Source organism: Salmo salar, chromosome 25 (genome assembly GCF_965601325.2).
Source record: "Salmo salar chromosome 25, fSalSal1, whole genome shotgun sequence".
Lineage (NCBI taxonomy): Eukaryota > Metazoa > Chordata > Actinopteri > Salmoniformes > Salmonidae > Salmo > Salmo salar.
The window spans coordinates 15592945-15613484 of NC_138315.1; the positions used below are offsets into that span (position 1 = coordinate 15592945).

A 20540-nucleotide genomic window follows, 5' to 3' on the forward strand; every position below is an offset into this window, starting at 1 on the left:
AGGAAAATCAGTCATCAACTCAGAATTGTGACACACAATTAATTAGGTCGCCAATGAATAGACGCGGTCAACAGATCAACATTCTTCATCAGCGATCTAATAAAGCTGATCAGAGGTTGGACGTGAACAGATCAGAGGATCGCTGAAAATCAACAAAATACATTATGGTCCATGAACATGTCCTTTAAACTGGAAAAATGTCTGACTTCCAGACTTCCTAATATATGTTGTGCAATATTTAATTGTAGTGATGTATTTCTATTGTTGATAACCCCTGTGACTCGGGCCCTGGCAAACATGACCCTTGATCCAAATTTGGTTGTCCACCCCGTTCCCTGTTCGGAATTCCAGGTATCCAGGGTGACCAATAGTGCCTGTTTACACTTCCAACGTTCTTTACAAAAGCAGCCATTGCTCTCATCAGGCAGAGATTCGCAGTGGGAGAGGGGAGGGGAAGACCACAATGCCTAATGGGTAAGGTTACTTTTATTAGTATGTTTTCATGTTGTTTATTTATCCTTTATATTATTCTGAAGTTGGACAATACAGACAAAGGAGGGAGATTCAAATGATTTTTCCTGGTGGTCAGGCCCATTTCAGTGAATAGAAATCTGTTTCTGTTTAAACTTTCAACAGAGAAACACACACACACACACACACACACACACACACACACACACACACACACACACACACACACACACACACACACACACACACACACACACACACACACACACACACACACTATACTTAGTTGAGTTTGCAACACTTCAGTGGCCAAGGACTGTTCCTGCACCTAACAAGATTATAGAAGAAAGTGGAGGATATGACTTTCATTGTGGTGCATTGTGAGGCAAATCAACTGTGTGCAACCCCACTGTGTTAGCTGGGTCCTCCTGCTGCTCTGAATACTCACTCACTCAGTGCTGAGGGAGCAGTGGTGCACAGGATCATAAATCAACTGAGCCTGCCTGGTGCTAAAAGGCTTCTCTCTCCTACTGTGGAGTTCAAATCTACCATAACCTGAATCACACTGTATGAGACAATGACTATAAGACAATGACTATAAGACAATGACCATAAAACAATGTCAAACATTTAAGGTTGAGTAATCTATGTGAGATCACTCAATGAACGCAGGCAGCTTTCGAGTTCAGTAAAAGGGCTTTGGCTGCCGTGTGATTCGCTGAGCCTATGTCTTGCTGCGAGTGTTGCAGCTATAGAGATCCTGTTAAATTGCTAAGTATTCTAATTCCTAATTCTATGGTTGCAGCATTAATCACCATGGCAACTCATCCTTGGTCATCCTTTAGTCAATTGGACCCGATGCTTATACATGGTTGATTTTATGGTTATGATATCGATACGCAACTGGTGACTTATGTTTCCCTTTGTCTCAGCACACAAAATTCTGAAAATGTTTATATTGCTGTGCTGATTAGTCAAGCACCAACTGCCGTGTGATAATGCAATTCATACGATTGATATAAACATTGGTCAAGAAAAATGCATGAATACACCATTAGTATATGGATTTTCCTCAATGTACCTCACATGTTTCAAGCGTCCTTTGAACATGGATACGATTCCCTCAACTGGTTTTAGCTTTGTAAGACCATTCCTGGTCAGACTCTGGCCAGGGTAGCTCTCTGGGACTTCTGACTTCCTCTGCTAGGTGCAGGAAGAGCCTGAAGTTAATGTTAGAACCATCCATGCCCGGGCTGTTTCCTTTGAATAAGTCATGTTGCCTTTTTTCAGATGAGAGGGTCTTTTTTTTTTAACAACAATAGCTTCAAATGGGCAAGCTGCAGCTGGAATAACAACTGGAAGGAAGTCTTCACTTTGAAACAACCCTATTATTTAGGTTACCTTCTGAAGATTAAGTGATGTGCTTGAGTGCATATTATACAGCAGACAGTGTCAATATTGATTGGATTTTTGTGTTTAGCCAATTGACACTTTGAAAATGTATTATTTATTCACACAGTGCATTCATTTTGTGTGTTTAAATGGTGAATATGTCATTGCAGTGCACAGAATATAATTATGTTCTAAATGTATTATATATGTATTCTCATTTAGAATGAGCACTTCTTTGGATATTACAAATTGACCTTATTACCTGCGATGAGCCTTACGATGCTATGCCAGAACAACCTGAGAGACACATGGAGAAATGCATGGCTTTGTATCGAGGGAAACACAATCCTGCGGTTTGAAGAGACAACAAAGGGGAGTCCCCCAGAATTCCCTGCGTCATCTGCTGGACCTGCCTGAGAAAGAATGCAGCAAGGTCCCACTCCCCTCATTGTTTATTCAGAGGCACACCACCCTCCCAGGAGTCATAAAGGGGAGGCAGTCCTTTGTGAGGGGGAGCAGAGCAGATTTACTGCCAGGGGTTTCTCCACAAAGGGCTGTGCCACTGTCACAACAGGAGTAGATCAGGAGCTCTCCCTTTCACAGTGTGATTTAACACCACGCTTCACACAGCTACTGGTGCCTCTCTGGCCGTAGACTTTTCACCGGGGCTTTTAGTGTCACACACACTCACTCACCAGACGTTCACACACTTTCAACGAAAAGCAGTAAGCGCTCTGCGGCTCAATTTTTAATAGCTGTGACTGATGTTTGTGTTTTTCCAACCGCATTTCCTAACATGTATAACCTTGATAACAAGCTTCAGAGTTGAATGTTTTTGTTTACATATTTTGTATTATCTCAGAAATCGATTGATCTGAAGTGATGCAGGGAGAACTGTGCAGCGGGGTTACAATGGTATGTGAGTCTGTGCTCTCTGGAGTTTCATGGTGAATTTGTCTCAGGTGACACTTTATCTCGCCTGTTGGAGATGTCAGACTGAATTAAGATGCATATGCAAACATAAGGATTATAAATCTGTCCAAGTGATGTTTTTATGAGCCAAAAGAACCACCTGATATGCAAGTAGCCCAAATATCTCCCCAAACTCAGATGTAACAAAATCCTGTGAGAAATCATTATGATGCGATCATGTGACCATTTATTAGAGCTACACCAAAGAATCAAACTTAAAATGGATGTCATCAATAAGAATGCATTTAAATCCCTTTGAACCACACTACACTCCCACTTCCTCATATTGAGACTTGAAGACACAGAATGACAAGAGGCTAAGTGTGTAATAAATGAGGTGAACAGATGGCGTGGTAATGAATGAGGAGTTCTGTACTCCTTAGTGGTCTAATGGTGCATCTGTCATTGCATTGCATTGCAGTGACTAGTCCAGGATTGTTAGATGGGGTGTAACGGCAGTTGTCTAAATGCCTTTATGAGTGCCATGCCTGCTGTGCTCTTTGGGCTCTGACCGATAACTTCTGGGTTTGGTTTCTTCAGCCAGTCAGTTTTGATTTCACCACTGTGTAACTTCAGAAGCCAGCCCTCCAATCTCAAAAGCAGCTTGGGTTCCAAACAGCACTGGTATTAAGACACCTTAACAAAGCAATAAAGTCTGGTGGCAAAACATATTTAAAGAGGTAAAAAAATATATATACATAATAAACAATGTTTAATGGAATATAAAGTATACAAAATGTACAGAACCAGTCAAAAGTTTGGACACACCTACTCATTCAAGGGTTTTTCCTTATTTTTCCTATTTCATACATAGTAGAAAAATAGTGAAGACATCAAAACCATGAAATTACACATATGGAATCATGTACTGTAGTAACCATAAAGTGTTAAACAAATCAAAACATATTTTATATTTGAGATTCTTCAAAGTAGCCATCCTTTGCCTTGATGACAGGTTTGCACACTCTTGGCATTCTCTCAAACAGCTTCACCTGGAATGCTTTTCCAACGGTCTTGAAGGAGTTCCCACATATGCTGAGCCCTTGTTGGCTGCTTTTCCTTCACTCTGCAGTCCAACTCATCCCTAACCATCTCATTTGGGTTGAGGTCGGGTGATTGTGGAGGCCAGGTCATCTGATGCAGCAATCCATCAGTCTCCTTCTTGGTCAAATAGCCCTTACACAGCCTGGAGGTGTGTTGGGTCATTGTCCTGTTGAAAAACAAATGAAAACCAGATGGAATGGTGTGTCGCTGCAGAATGCTGTGGTAGCCATGCCGGTTAAGTGTGCCTTGAATTCTAAGTAAATCACAGACAGTGTCATCAGCAAAGCACCCCCACACCCTAACACCTCCATGCTTCATGGTGGGAACCGTACATGCAAAGATCATCCGATCACCTACTCTGTGTCACAAAGCCATGGCAGTTGGTACCAAAAATCTCAAATTTGGAGTCATCAGACCAAAGAACAGATTTCCACTGGTCTAATGTCTATTGCTCGTGTTTCTTGGCCCAAGCGAGTCTCTTCTTATTATTGGTATCCTTTAGTAGTGGTTTCTTTGCAGCAATTCGACCATGAAGGCCTGATTCACGCAGTCTCCTCTGAACAGTTGATGTTGAGATGTGTCTGTTACTTGAACTCTGTGAAGCATTTATTTGGGCTGCAATTTCTGAGGCTGGTAACTCTAATGAACTCTGTCTTCCTTTCCTGTGGCGGTCCTCATGAGAGCCAGTTTCATCATAGTGGTTGATGGTTTTTGCGACTGCACTTAAAGAAACTTTCAAAGTTCATGAACTTTTCCTTATTGACTGACTTTCATGTCTTAAAGTAATTTCTCGTTGCGTTTTTGAGCTGTTCTTGCCATAATATGGACTTGGTCTTTTACCAAATAGGGCTATCTTCCGTATACCACGCCTACATTGTCACAAACCAACTGATTGGCTCAAACACATTAAGAAGGAAAGGAATTCCACAAATGAACTTTTAACAACACACACCTGTTAATTGAAATGCATTCCAGGTGACTACCTCATGAAGCTGGTTGAGAGAATGCCAAGAGTGTTTTCAAAGCTGTCATCAAGGCAAAGAGTCGCTACTTTGAAGAATCACAAACATAAAATATACTTCGATTTTGTTAGCAGTTGATGTTACTCTTCAATAACACAAACCCCAAATCAGGGGGAGGAAAATAGGTGTATTCAAAGAGAGCAAATCATGCGGGGAGGTAGATGGTAGATGTTCATGCTCCCCTGTCCTCAGTGATCCTCTGAGGACAGGGGGACAGGATGTAGTTTTATAACCCAGCACTAGCCTGTGGTTGACCAATTAGAATTCCTTGCAATAAAACTGGGCCAATGGCCAAACAACAAGTATCCTATTTCAGATTCAATGTATAAACAATTTGGACCAATGAGAACTTGCCATGTAGCTATGAGTCCCGGATTGAAATTCCTCCCATGTCTCTGACCCATTGATATTACAGAAAAACCCCTATTTCCATTGATCGTTAATTCTAGTCCTCTCGTCCTCTGCATTGTCCTCTCTACTTATCTTTGACATATTCTTACAATTTGTTTAACACTTTTTTGGTTACTACATGATTCCATATGTGTTAATTCATAGTTTAGATGTCTTCAATATTATTCTAAAATGTAGAAAACAGTCAAAATAAAGAAAAACCCTTGAATGAGTAGGTGTGTCCAAACTTTTGACTGGTACTGTATATAATGAAAATGTACGAAAATATATGATGAATGATGTCCCTCAAATAGCACACGCTCATTTTCAAACGTCTGACATTTTACTCCACAGCTTGACGGCAGAGGGGCCCATATGAGCCTCAAAATGTAGCACACATTTTGATAAGAATGTTATAGCAGTTTCCTTGCGGTCAACCTTTGCGTTCAGGTCTGACAGTTCTATTTTGAGCATACGAAGCTGCAAATGTTGTGAGAAAACAAACCACATGTTAAGGTAACAGTTCCCTCTTGCTCACCATGGGACCTTTCTTCAATGGTACCTTTCTTAAATCAGGAGGCATTTTTCTTTTACTTATACAAATGACTCAAATGTCAACGCAAATCGGTGAAGAAAGGCTCTCTCACCTGTGGAGATACACCTGTCTCTCTCCAATATCTCTCAGGTTACCCCATACCGTTGACCTGAGACAATCTGGCATAGCGAACTGACCTCTTCTGACATCTCCTATTACATACCCACCCAGGGCTATACTGGACATGAAAGCCCTGCCTGCTGTTTATGTGGTTTCTTTTTTTGGTTTCTATACTGATTTGGTAATGGGAGGCATACCTCATAGGTCAAAGGCCCTGGTGACTTCATGACCCTTTGCTACACATTCATTTATCAAATCAAAATTCTGGACAGTAACACAGAAAAATAGGCTATAATTCTTGATGAGGATGCATAACATACAGTACAGCACATTGGGCACTATCAGTCGCCTTGATTTATGTCACAAAGCCATGAATTCATTTGCCACCTAATTTGGTAAATTGCCAACATAGATAAAGATAAATAATTCCTAAGCACATCTTAATTTACAATAGCAATAAATTCAGTTGCATATAGCATATGAAACCGTAGACTTAAAATCTTGTATTCTGTATGCGTGGATTGATGGTTCTCATGGGCTGATACCAGCTGCATGACCACTATCATTAGCTTTTTTGGCACTTCCTCTCTCACTTTACCACAGCCTCCAGCCAGATATCTACACAGCCTCAGAGCTCTATAGCAGACAACACTGTTGAAAACTCTGCACATGCCTGAGACTATTAATTTAAATGCTAGTTTCACATCTATATTTGACTTAACACTTCATAGGCCCACAGCAGTTTCCTGTATTGTTCTTAAACCAATTATCATAAAACGCGAGCCATTCCATTCTAAGCATATACAGTAATTATATTCAACTGGCCTGTCAATTCTGTGACATTACATATTTATACTGTACAGTTATTAATCATTGCTCAGAAAATATCACCGTAAAGGGTAGTACTGTACACTGAGTGTACAAAACATTAAGAACACCTTCCTAATATTGAGTTGCACCCCACTGTATTGCCCTCGGAACAGCCTCAATTTGTCGGGGCATGGACTCTACAAGGTGTTGAAAGCGTTCCACAGAGATGCTGGCTCATGTTGACTCCAATGCTTCCCACAGTTGTGTCAAGTTGGATGGATGTCCTTTGGGTGGTGGGCCATTCTTGACACACGTGAGAAACCCAGCAGCGTTGCAGTTCTTAACACAAACCAGTGAGCCTGGTACCTACTACCATACCCCGTTCAAAGGCACTTAAATATTTTGTCTTGCCCATTCACCCTCTGAATGGCACAGATACACAATCCATGTCTAAATTGTTTATAGGCTTAAAAATGATTATTTAACCTGTCTCCTCCCCTTCCTCTGCAATGAGTGAAGTGGATTTAACAAGTGACATCAATAAGGGATCCTAGTTTTCACCTGGATTCACCTGGTCAGTCTACGTCATGGAAAGAGCAGGTGACCTGAATGTTTTGTATACTCAGTGTATGCCTGAGGTGAAGATGCACAGACCATGCCGGATCAATGGAATCTTAGAAATACCTACACTGAATACTTATTTGACTCACTGCCACTGAGCCAAATCACATTCTCCCAGGTAATGTAGCGTAGCCGCAGTTGTGGTGCATTGAGGTTGTGCAGCAGAGCATCAACGGAGTTGTGTGTTGATATGATCACGTTCCACAAAAATGGTTTAACTGAATTCCTGTCTCCCGTTTCGTCATTGTTGAATTGTTATAAAGACATGGTTATGAAATCCATGAGTCATAACAAAGGATTGCCGACGATTCAGTTTTTACAAGTTTAAAACAGTTATTTTCCGTGGTACTGTCTAGGCTAATGTTAGCACAGTGTATTGATAGCAGTGGCAAGGGCATCGTCAAGCTAGCTAAGAGAGAGTTAGCATCGTCATGGATGGCAGAAAATGATTCAATATGGACATCGGAGCGGGAAAACAAAAAGGGAGGAATATACAATGAGTAAAGGAAAGGAAAATGTATTCAACTGTGAAGACGAACATGGGAAGAAAAAAACTGCTAAATGAGCGAATTTGAGGATGAAAACGCTAGTGAGTGAAGTGAATGAAGATCACGTGTCTGAGGAAACTATTGCTGTGGTTGAGGACAATATTGAAGTGAGTGACAATCAGGAGCCTATTGAGAAAAAAAAATGGCTGGAATTGTTGGAAACATTTGACAGTTTGAGGAAAGTATTGAGCAGTGGAGCTCATATACAGAACAGTTTGAGTATTTTGTTCTTGTAAATTACATTAATGAGGACAAAATTGTGTTAACATTTCAAAGACATTTAATTTACTACGCAGCCTGCTACAGCCAGAGAGGCCCGGTAATAAGATGTATGGGGATATTGTGGAAATACTGAAATGGCACTTTTCCCCTGAAACGACTAGTTACTGCTGAAAGGTTTAGGTTCCACAGAAAAAAATCAGGAAGAAGGAGAATCAGTGACAACGTTTGCTGCTGCGTTAAAGAAACTATCAGTGTACTGTGAAGTTAATGACGTTCTAAATGACACCATTAGAGACAGACTAGTATGTGGGGTACGGAGTGAAGCTACACAGAAGTAATATGACCTTGACAAAGACCATTGAAGTCAGTGTGTCCATGGAACTAGCAGCTAAAGAGGCTCAGCAGTTAAGTTCATCAGGAAACGTGCATAGACTTGCAACTGAAAATCAGAGACAGAGAAATCAAGGCACATGCTTCCGCTGTGGCAAAGTGGGACATCAGGCGTCTACATGCTGGTGTAAGGACATGGATTGCAGAGCCTGTGGTGAACTATCACCGTGAGAGGCCTCACTGAGGTCACAGTTCAGTTAAACGGACAAACTGAAAAGCTGCCACTCTACGTCGTAAAAAGGAGACTATCCATCACTATTGGGACGTTTGTGGTTGGAGAAAATCATACTGGACTGGCCGTCACTACAACAACACATGTATACACAGACCTACCCTCCATGTAAAGAAACATTGAGGAGTCTTTAATGGAGAATTGGGTAGTATAAAATATATTAAAGGGAAGATTAGCATTAAGCCAGACAGCAAACCAAAGTTTCCTTATGCTATCAGACCAAAAGTTAAGGCTGACTTGGACGCTTTAGTCAAGAACAAAGTACTGGAGCCGGTCAGCGTGAGTAAACGGGCGACACTTATCATACCAGTCCTCAAGAAGGATGGTGGAGTCAGGTTATGTGGAGACTTTAAAGTCACAATTAACCCTGAGTTGTCCGCTGAGCAGTATCCACTACTACATATCAACAATCCTTTTGAGGACTTAGCTGGGGGTCAAAAGTTCTGCCAAGCCTATTTGCAGATGCACGTGGATGAAAAGTCAAAGGAGCTGCTGACCATCGTGATACACAAGGGGCTCTTCAGGCACTGTCGTCTACCGTTTGGAATCACAAGTGCTCCAGCACTGTTCCAGAGGGCAGTGAACCAGATCTTGAGTGGATTGCCAGGAGTACAGTGCGACCTGGATGACATCCTCGTACAGTGCGACTTGGATGCAACCTTACAGAGATTGACAGACTGTGGACAGTGAGTTTGTAAGGACATACGTGTGTTCTTCCAATCATGGGTTTAATACTCCAGACATGTCATCACTCCATCCAAGGTCAAGGCTATCTTGGACGCCCTAGCTTCTCAGAACGGGAGCCAACTACTTTCTTTCCTGGGGTTACTGAATTACTATGGACGCTTTATCCCGAGCTTAGCAACAAAGCTGAAGCCACTGCATCAGTCGCTTTGTCAGGAGAAAACATGGTAATGGACTGAACAATGTGAGGAAGCATTCATGAAAACCAAGGATGCACTCCTGAAACCTCAGGCACTGACACACTTAGACCTGTCATTGCCCATCCAACTAGCTTGTGATTGTAGTCCATATGGTGTGGTAGCAATCTTGTCCCACATCATGCCTTCCGGTGAAGAGAAGGCGATCGCTTTCGCATTGAGGACATTGAACGAAGCAGAAAAGTAACTAGTTATGCACCGATTGAACGAGAAGCCCAAGGCATAATATTTGGAGTGCACAAGTTTCACCAGTATCGGTATGGGAGGAAGTTCACCCTTACAGATCATCGTCCACTGAGGAGCATCTTTGGACCGTATACTGGGATTCTGTCACTTGCTGCAAGGAATATGCAAAGGTGGGCTTTGTTGTTGTCAGTACACACCTACGACATCAAGTACCGCAAGTCAGAACTGCAACACAGATGGACTTTCCAGATTACCACTACCTGTGGTCAAACCAGAGTCACGCCAAGTGGACATCTTCTACTTCAGACAAGTGGAAAACGCATTATTCACTTCAACATAAGTGTGGAGAAACACCAGAAACGACCCGTGTTATCTGATGTGATGGACATTATCATCAAAGGTAAAGCTGCAGGAGATGCTCTGGACCTGAAACCTGAGCTGTCGGTTTGTCTGCTGTGGGGAGGAGAGTTATCATTCCATTTTGGCTAAAGAAACCAGTGTTGCACAGCTACACTCAGGTCATTGTGGAATGGTTCACATGAAGGAAATCGCATGAAGCTACTTCTGGTGGCCTAGATTGGATGGAAGCATTGAGGAGAAAGCATTGACTTTTCAGGTCCAATCAAAGACAGAATGTTTGTCGTGGTCATGGATGCTTATAGCAAGGGGCCAGAGGTTGCAATCATGAGGTCTACTACTACTACTGAGAAGACCATTGAGAAGATTGGAGAAGTGTTTAGTCGGTTAGGATCGCCACTCCAAGTTGTTAGCGACAACGGACCACAGTTAGTGTCCCAAGAAATGTCCATGTTCCTACAGGTGAATGGCAGACAGCGCATCAGGTCTGAAATGTATAATCCATCTACCAATTGTCTGATGGAGAGGTTCCTACAGACCATGAAACATGCCTTGAAAGTGTCTTAGGGTCAAGGGACGCTTGAACAGCTTTATGCTATCCTACAGGAACACACTGCCCGCAACCACCAAGGCTTCGCCTGCATCGCTACTCGTGAAAAAAGAGCTACGCACAAGCTTCAATCTACTCAAACCTCAGAACGCAAAAGAGACGAACTGCGAAGTCAACAGAAGAGTCAAGTCATACGTTGTGAACTGAGAGCAAAGGACAGAGCTTTCAATCCTGGAGAAACGGTCTAGCTAGGAACTACCTCAATGGACCAACGTGGGTTCCTGCTACAGTCATTGCTCAGACTGGTCCTGTGTCCTACACTGTTCAACCTGCAGAGGACGTCATCTGGAGAAGGCACACAAATCAGTTACTGTCACACAGACACAACCACCAGTCGTGAGTGGTCCAAAACTGTTACTGGGTGACCCTCTGACCCAGCAGTCATCACCTGGGGGCTCACAGTCAAATTCTCAGGACACCGACTCAGCTGCATCCACGCAAGTGTGTGACGAGACTGTGACACAGGCTACTTGCATGCCTACACCTGTGACAACGCCACAGTCTAAAGACATTGTTATTGAGAGTCAGATTGACCGTGGTTACCCTACGAGAGATAGGCGGGCACCAACACGCTTGGACTTGTAAGAGTTCATAATTGTTGTTCATAATGGGGACAATTTGATTCAGAAGCTATTCAACAAGTAATCTGGAATTCTTGTTCCTGACTTAGAATGGTCATGTAATTGACTTTGTGTTTCACAAGATTGTAGTTGGAGAGGATAAATAATCAAGTTCCTTAGTATTGGAACTCAATATCCTGCTTTATTGCAATTATAAAGCCTACATTGACTTGATAGAAACTATTTTAATATTTTTGTTGAGTAAATGCTGAGCATAACGCTACATACATACATGCACTGTACTATTTGTTCTACCTCATGAGATAACTGGATTACATTAGTAAAGAGACTTGCCTAATGGTATCTTGCTTTGTTCTTGTGATCTCCATTATTGTAATCCTTGTGTTCTGACACATCTTTGCTGTAACCAGTAATGCTTCCATTATAATGACCTGGCATAGATACCTCCCAGTCATAGGCACCTCCCCCTTCTCAATTCAATTCAAAGAGCTTTATTGGATTGGGAAACATATGTTTACATTGCCAAAGCAAGTGATATAGATAATAAACAAAAGTGAAATAAACAAAAAATGAACAGTAAACATTACACTCAGAAAAGTTCCAAAGGAATAGAGACATTTCAAATGTCATAATATGGCTACTGTACAGTGTTGTAACGATGTGCAAATAGTTAACTTACAAAAGGGAAAATAAATAAATAGGTTGTATTTACAATAGTGTTTGTTCTTCACTGGTTGCTCTTTTCTTGTGGCAACAGGTCACACATCTTGCTGCTGTGTTGTCACACTGTGGTATTTCACCCCAAAGATATGGGAGGTTATCAAACTTGGATTTGTTTTCAAATTCTTTGTGGGTCTGTGTAATCTGAGGGAAATATGTGTCTCTAACATAGTTATACATTTGGCAAGAGGTTAGGAAGTGCAGCTCAGTTTTCACCTGATTTTGTGGGCAGTGTGCACATAGCCTGTCTTCTCTTTGGAGCCAGGTCTGGCTATGGCGACCTCTCTCAATAGCAAGGCTATGCTCACTGAGTCTGTACATAGTCAAAGCTTTCCTTCATTTTGGGGCAGTCACAGTGGCCAGGCATTCTGCCACTATGTACTCTATGTTTATGGCCAAATAGCATTCTAGTTTGCTTTGTTTTTTTTGTTAATTCTTTCCAATGTGTCAAGTAATTATCTTTTTGTTTTCACACGATTTGGTTGTGTTGCTGTGCTGGGGCTCTGTTTGTGTTTGTGAACAGAGGCCAAGGACCAGCTTGAGTTTGATAATTAGTGGGTATCGGCCTAATTCTGCTCTGCATGGATTATTTTGTGTTTTACGTTGTAGGACATTTGGTGTTTGTCCCATTTTGTGAATTCCTGGTTGGTGAGCGGATCCCAGACCTCACAACAATACAGGGCAATGGGTTCTATAACTGATTCAAGTATTTTTAGCCAGATCCTAGTTGGTATGTCAAATTTTATGTTCCGTTTGATGGCGTCTCTCAGATCGTTCACAGCTTTTGGAAGTTACCTGTGGCGCTGATGTGTAGGCCGAGGTATGTATCGCTTTGTGTGTGCTCTAGAGCAATTGTGTCTAGATGGAATTTCTCTCTCTCTCTCCCTATAATCTTTGACTAGTTGAAATGGGGACAGATTTAGCTTTGAGGTCTCTACAATGCCCACATTGTTTTGTTCTCTGCAGTGAGAATAAGGCTCAGGTCAGTTCAATCTGTAAACCATCTTAAAGGCATGATCAAACACAATATTTTGTGAATGAGAAATAGGCGGCAAACATTGCATTGAAACATGTTAAGACCATGTGTGTTTGATATGTGTGAACAAATGTACACAGGGTTGGGTTATCAAGATTTTTTTTTTTAAGTATTCCTTGAGGCTAAAGTACACTCTACTCATCAATAATTTTTTCTTGCAGGACATGTCAATAAACTGTATTCATGCCTTTGTCCAACAGAGAGAAGACTAATGTCCACACTGAGTCAGAAGTCTCCCAACGAGTGTTATGCACAGTGTTGTCCTCTAGTTCATCAGACAAGGCTGTGGGCAGAGTGCCCCTTACATGCTGACCACACCGCTCACGCGTGTACATGCGCCATCTTGCGCATGTTGATTTTGTCCACCCACACCAGATCCAATCAGGACACGCAGGTTGAAATATCAAAACTAACTCTGAACCAACTACACTGCTCAAAAAAATAAAGGGAACACTTAAACAACACAATGTAACTCCAAGTCAATCACACTTCTGTGAAATCAAACTGTCCACTTAGGAAGCAACACTGATTGACAATAAATTTCACATGCTGTTGTGCAAATGGAATAGACAACAGGTGGAAATTATAGGCAATTAGCAAGACACCCTCAATAAAGGAGTGGTTCGGCAGGTGGTGACCACAGACCACTTCTCAGTTCTTATGCTTCCTGGCTGATGTTTTGGTCACTTTTGAATGCTGGCGGTGCTTTCACTCTAGTGGTAGCATGAGACGGAGTCTACAACCCACACAAGTGGCTCAGGTAGTGCAGCTCATCCAGGATGGCACATCAATGCGAGCTGTGGCAACAAGGTTTGCTGTGTCTGTCAGCGTAGTGTCCAGAGCATGGAGGCGCTACCAGGAGACAGGCCAGTACATCAGGAGACGTGGAGGAGGCCGTAGGAGGGCAACAACCCAGCAGCAGGACCGCTACCTCCGCCTTTGTGCAAGGAGGAGCAGGAGGAGCACTGCCAGAGCCCTGCAAAATGACCTCCAGTAGGCCACAAATGTGCATGTGTCTGCTCAAACGGTCAGAAACAGACTCCATGAGGGTGGTATGAGGGCCCGACGTCCACAGGTGGGGGTTGTGCTTACAGCCCAACACCGTGCGGGACATTTGGCATTTGCCAGAGAACACCAAGATGGGCAAATTCGCCACTGGCGCCCTGTGCTCTTCACAGATGAAAGCAGGTTCACACTGAGCACATGTGACAGACGTGACAGAGTCTGGAGACGCCGTGGAGAACGTTCTGCTGCCTGCAACATCCTCCAGCATGACCGGTTTGGCGGTGGGTCAGTCATGGTGTGGTGTGGCATTTCTTTGGGGGGCCGCACAGCCCTCCATGTGCTCGCCAGAGGTAGCCTGACTGCCATTAGGTACCGAGATGAGATCCTTAGACCCCTTGTGAGACCATATGCTGGTGCGGTTGGCCCTGGGTTCCTCCTAATGCAAGACAATGCTAGACCTCATGTGGCTGGAGTGTGTCAGCAGTTCCTGCAAGAGGAAGGCATTGATACTAGGGACTGGCCCGCCCGTTCCCCGCCGCCAATTGAGCACATCTGGGACATCATGTCTCGCTCCATCCACCAACGCCACGTTGCACCACAGACTGTCCAGGAGTTGGCGGATGCTTTAGTCCAGGTCTGGGAGGAGATCCCTCAGGAGACCATCCGCCACCTCATCAGGAGCATGCCCAGGCATTGTAGGGAGGTCATACAGGCACGTGGAGGCCACACACACTACTGAGCCTCATTTTGACTTGTTTTAAGGACATTACATCAAAGTTGGATCAGCCTGTAGTGTGGTTTTCCACTTTAATTTTGAGTGTGACTCCAAATCCAGACCTCCATGGGTTGATAAATTGGATTTCCATTGATTATTTTTGTGTGATTTTGTTGTCAGCACATTCAACTATGTAAAGAAATAAGTATTTAATAAGATTATTTCATTCATTCAGATCTAGGATGTGTTATTTTAGTGTTCCCTTTATTTTTTTGAGCAGTATATATTAATTTGGGGACAGGTCGAAAAGCATTAAACATTTATGGCAATTTAGCGAGCTAGCTTGCTGTTGCTAGCTAATTTGTCCTGGGATATAAACATTGGGTTGTTACTTTACCTGAAATGGTCCTCTACAACAATTCATCCACAGATAAAAGGGTAAACTGAGTTTGTTTCTAGTAATCTCTCCTCCTTCAGGCTTCTTCTTCTTCTTCTTTGGACTTTATATGGTGGTTGGCAACCAACTTTAAGGTGCATTACCACCACCAACTGGACTGGAGTGTGGACCTCAGTTCATCTTTCAATCACCCACATGGGTATATACTCTTAAAAACCAATAGGAGAGGTGGGACATGTAGCGCGTCAAGCGACACAAATAGAAACAAGTTCTATTTTAGCGCCTGGCTACACAGACACTCGTTGATGCGCTCAAGCAGTGTGGGTGCAATGATTGAATAACATGTATGTGTATATTTATTTTGCAACGATCGCGCACGCGACGCGGGCAGTGTTGTCAGCATTTTAGGATGTCCTCAGCTCTGACCCACAGTGGCTCTGACTCATTTTGGTATTTTTGGTATTTGGTATTTTATTAGGATCCCCATTAGCTGTTGCAAAAGCAGCAGCTACTCTTCCTGGGGTCCACACAAAACATGAAACATAATACAGAACATCATTAGACAAGAACAGCTCAAGGACAGAACAGCTCAAGGACAGAACTACATACATCATTCAATTGTTTTACGTTCCCAAAGTGTATTGAGAAGATAGCAGGGCCTGGCTGGCACATTAGCTGTGTTCTTCCTGTAAGGGGGTGTGCCAAGGAGCTGGCATGGTTCCCTGGGAGAGAAGGATGCCATTTCATTTGAGACATACTGTAAATGTAGAGACCACAACATTTTGGAATAATTACTTATTCATGAACATTGTGTCCACCAGGTGTTATGAGTCAGAATGGTCATACATATTTTACAAGCCATTATCTTATTGATGAATGATTAGGAGCCTATCAAATTGACCATTGTCTATCAAAAGTATTCCTTGTTTTAAGAAGCTTTTAAAATGAAAATCTTCATGGAGCCTGAACTTGAGAAGCTCCAATCCTTGCAGCTTAATGAACAAAAAAGGCTTGAGGCAAAGACTGGACAAGTCAGCGTGCCAATTCTACCTACAGTTGAAGTCGGAAGTTTACATACACTTAGGTTGGCGTCATTAAAACTCGTTTTCAACCACTCCACATATTTCTTGTTAACAAACTATAGTTTTGGCAAGTCGGTTAGGACATCTACTTTGTGCATGACACAAGTAATTTTTCCAACAATTATAATAACAATTAATAATTATATTATTATATAATTTACTCTATCACAATTCCAGTGGGTCAGAAGTTTACATACACTAAGTTGACTGTACCTTTAAACAGCTTGGAAAATTCCAGAAAATGATGTCATGGCATTAGAAACTTCTGATAGGCTAATTGACATCATTTGAGTCAATTGGATGTGTACCTGTGGATGTATTTCAAGGCCAACCTTCAAACTCAGTGCCTCTTTGCTTGACATCATGGGAAAATCAAAAGACCTCAGAAACAAAATTGTAGACCTCCACAAGTCTGGTTCATCCTTGGGAGCAATTTCCAAACACCTGAAGGTACCACGTTCATCTGTACAAACAATAGTACGCAAGTATAAACACCATGGGACCACGCAGCTGTCATACTGCTCAGGAAGGAGACGCATTCTGTCTCCTAGAGATGAACGTACTTTGGTACGAAAAGTGCAACTCAATCCCAGAACAACAGCAAATGACCTTGTGAAGATGCTGGAGGAAACAGGCACAAAAGTATCTATATTCACAGCAAAACTAGTCCTATATCAACATAACCTGAAAGGCCGCTCAGCAAGGAAGAAGCCACTGTTCCAAAACCGCCATAAAAAAGCCAGACTACGGTTTGCAACTGCACATGGGGACAAAGATCGTACTTTTTGGAGAAATGTCCTTTTTGGAGAAATGTCCTTGCTGTCTCTGCCTGGCCGGTTCCCCTTTCTCCACTGGGATTCTCTGCCTCTAACCCTATTACAGGGTCTGAGTCACTGGCTTACTGGTGTTCTTCCATGCCGTCCCTGGGAGGGGTGCGTCACTTGAGTGGGTTGAGTCACTGACGTGGTCTTCCTGTCTGGGTTGGCGCCCCCCCTTGGGTTGTGCCGTGGCGGAGATCTTTGTGGGCTATACTCGGCCTTGTCTCAGGATGGTAAGTTGGTGGTTGGAGATATCCCTCCAGTGGTGTGGGGGCTGTGCTTTGGCAAAGTGGGTGGGGTTATATCCTGCCTGTTTGGCCCTGTCTGGGGGTTTCATCAGATGGGGCCACAGTGTCTCCTGACTCCTCCTGTCTCAGCCTCCAATATTTATGCTGCAGTAGTTTATGTGTCGGGGGGCTAGGGTCAGTCTGTTACATCTGGAGTATTTCTCTTGTCTTATCCGGTGTCCTGTGTGAATTTAAATATGCTCTCTCTAATTCTCTCTTTCTTTCTTTCTCTCTCTCGGAGGACCTGAGCCCTAGGACCATGCCTCAGGACTACCTGGCATGATGACTCCTTGCTGTCCCCAGTCCACCTGGCTGTGCTGCTGCTCCAGTTTCAACTGTTCTGCCTGCGGCTATGGAACCCTGACCTGTTCACCGGACGTGCTACCTGTTCCAGACCTGCTGTCCCAGACCTGCTGGAACCCTGACCTGTTCACCGGACGTGCTATCTGTTCCAGACCTGCTGTTTTCAACTCTCTAGAGACAGCAGGAGCGGTAGAGATACTCTCAAAGATCGGCTATGAAAAAGCCAACTGACACTTACTCTTGAGTTGCTGGCTTGTTTCACCCTCGACAACTACTATGATTATTATTATTTGACCATGCTGGTCATTTATGAACATTTGAACATCTTGGCCATGTGCTGTTATAATCTCCACCCAGCACAGCCAGAAGAGGACTGGCCACCCCTCATAGCCTGGTTCCTCTCTAGGTTTCTTCCTAGGTTTTGGCCTTTCTAAGGAGTTTTTCCTAGCCACCGCGCTTCCACACCTGCATTGCTTACTGTTTGGGGTTTTAGGCTGGGTTTCTGTACAGCACTTTGAGATATCAGCTGATGTAAGAAGGGCTATATAAATACATTTGATTTGATTTTGATTTTGGTCTGATGAAACAAAAATAGAACTAGAAATAGGCCATAATGACCATCATTATGTTCGGAGGAAAAAGGGAGAGGCTTTTAAGCCGAAGAACACCATCCCAACTGTGAAGCACAGGGGTGGCAGCATCATGTTGTGGGGGTGCTTTGCTGCAGGAGGGACTGGTGCACTTCACAAAATAGATAGCATCATGAGGAGAGGAAAATTATGTGGATATATTGAAGCAACATGTCAAGACATCAGTCAGGAATTTAAAGCATGGTCGCAAATGGGTCTTCCAAATGGATAATGACCCCAAGCATACTTCCAAAGTTGTGGCAAAATGGCTTAAGGACAACAAAGTCAAGGTATTGGAGTGGCCATCACATGACCTCAATCCCTTAGGAAATTTGTGGGCAGAACTGAAAAAGCATGTGCGAGCAAGGAGGCCTACAAACCTGACTCAGTTACACCAGCTCTGTCAGGAGGAATGGGCCAAAATTCACCCAACTTATTGTGAGAAGCTTGTGGAAGGCTACCCAAAACGTTTGACCCAAGTTAAACAATTTAAAGCCAATGCTACCAAATACTAATTGAGTGTATGTAAACTTCTGACCCACTGGGAATGTGATGAAAGAAATAAAAGCTGAAATAAATCATTCTCTCTACTATTATTCTGACATTTCACATTCTTAAAATAAAGTGGTGATCCTAACTGACCTAAGACAGGGAATTTTTTACAAGGATTAAATGTCAGGAATTGTGAAAAACTGAGTTTAAATGTATTTGGCTAAGGTGTATGTAAATTTCCGACTTCTACTGTATCTCTTTGTCTGCCTGGATTTGGGAGGTTCATTATCCAACTGATTAGCTTCACAGTTGACCTGCTGTCCATCCATGTCCAAACATCACTAATATTAAAAAGCCCTGGCCACGTCGACATTATTAACTAGATGCCCTTAAACGTATGGACCTCTTTTGATTATAATTTGTCGGCATAAGAGTGTGATTATTGATACATGTAGTCTATTCATCAATGTATATGTATCTCTCAGTCCAGTCTCATTACCAAATAGCCATTTCTGATCAATATTGGCTACAGTGAACTTTGATTTAGTTTAATGAAGCTATTCGTGAGGGTTGTTACTGCTTTCAATAATGGTAAACATTTAGTTACGAGGTTTTCAATGATATGCATATCAATACCAAAATTCAGTGTGATATCAATACCAAATTCAGTGTGGTTCTGTCACGTCCTGGCCAGTATAAGGGTTAATTGGTATTGTAGTTTGGTCAGGACGTGGCAGAGGGTATTTGTTTTATGTGGTTCGGGGTGGTGTTTTGGTAAAAGGGTGTTTGATTTAGTATTTCCGGGTTTATGGTCTATGTTTATGTATTTCTATGTGTAGTCTAGTAAGTGTGTTTCTATGGTTGGTTAATTGGGGTTGGGATTCTCAATTGAAGGCAGGTGTTTTCCCTTTTGCCTTTGATTGAGAGTCCCATATATTAGGGTGTGTTTGTTTGTCATTTGTGGGAGATTGTTCTGTGTTTAGCTGTGTGCCTTGCCAGACTGTTAGTTTGTCGTAGTGTTTCAGTGTACGTGGTTGTTGTTTTCAGTTTTCCTTCTTTATTTAATAAAGAGGATGAGTACACTTATTTCTGCTGCATTTTGGTCCTCCTTAACCGACGACAACCGTGACAGGTTCATCTTAGGGATGTCCATAAGAGTGTTGTTTCAAGTTGATAGGCCACTGTGGAGTGGATTTACAGTGGATTAAATGTATAAGTAAAAATGTTATTTTTATTTTTTATAACTCAGCCATCTTTTGACCAATCCCTTAGCTTTCTTAAACTAAGTTAAGAGATGTACCATGGGCCTACAACATTTGGTGTCATTTGGTCCTATGGTTCATGAGAAGTATTTTTTGCATTTTTAGCATATTAGAGTATGTGCTAATATGCATCTACTGGTGGCCATCTTTGAGTGCATCAAAATTATTTTTCTCAAAATCTTTAGGGACTATTGTGATCAGTCCAATTACAAAATTTGGAGTGAATCTGAGTTTTAATCAATGAGAAGATTTTTCATGATTATTTTAAGCATTAGCGTTACATAGTCAAAAAAGTGAATTGTTAATAGTTTCCTTATTTTTTAAGATATCAATGCCAAACTGAATATGTT

General features: G+C 42.4%; 1 long non-coding RNA gene across 1 annotated transcript; it reads left to right on the forward strand.

Annotated features, from left to right (window-relative positions):
- The first annotated feature begins 396 nt into the window (after positions 1–396).
- Positions 397–20014, forward strand: LOC123730535 (uncharacterized). Its single transcript, XR_014382614.1, has 2 exons — positions 397–474; positions 17746–20014. It is a non-coding gene; the product is annotated as an uncharacterized LOC123730535 (long non-coding RNA).
- Positions 20015–20540: the final 526 nt, after the last annotated feature.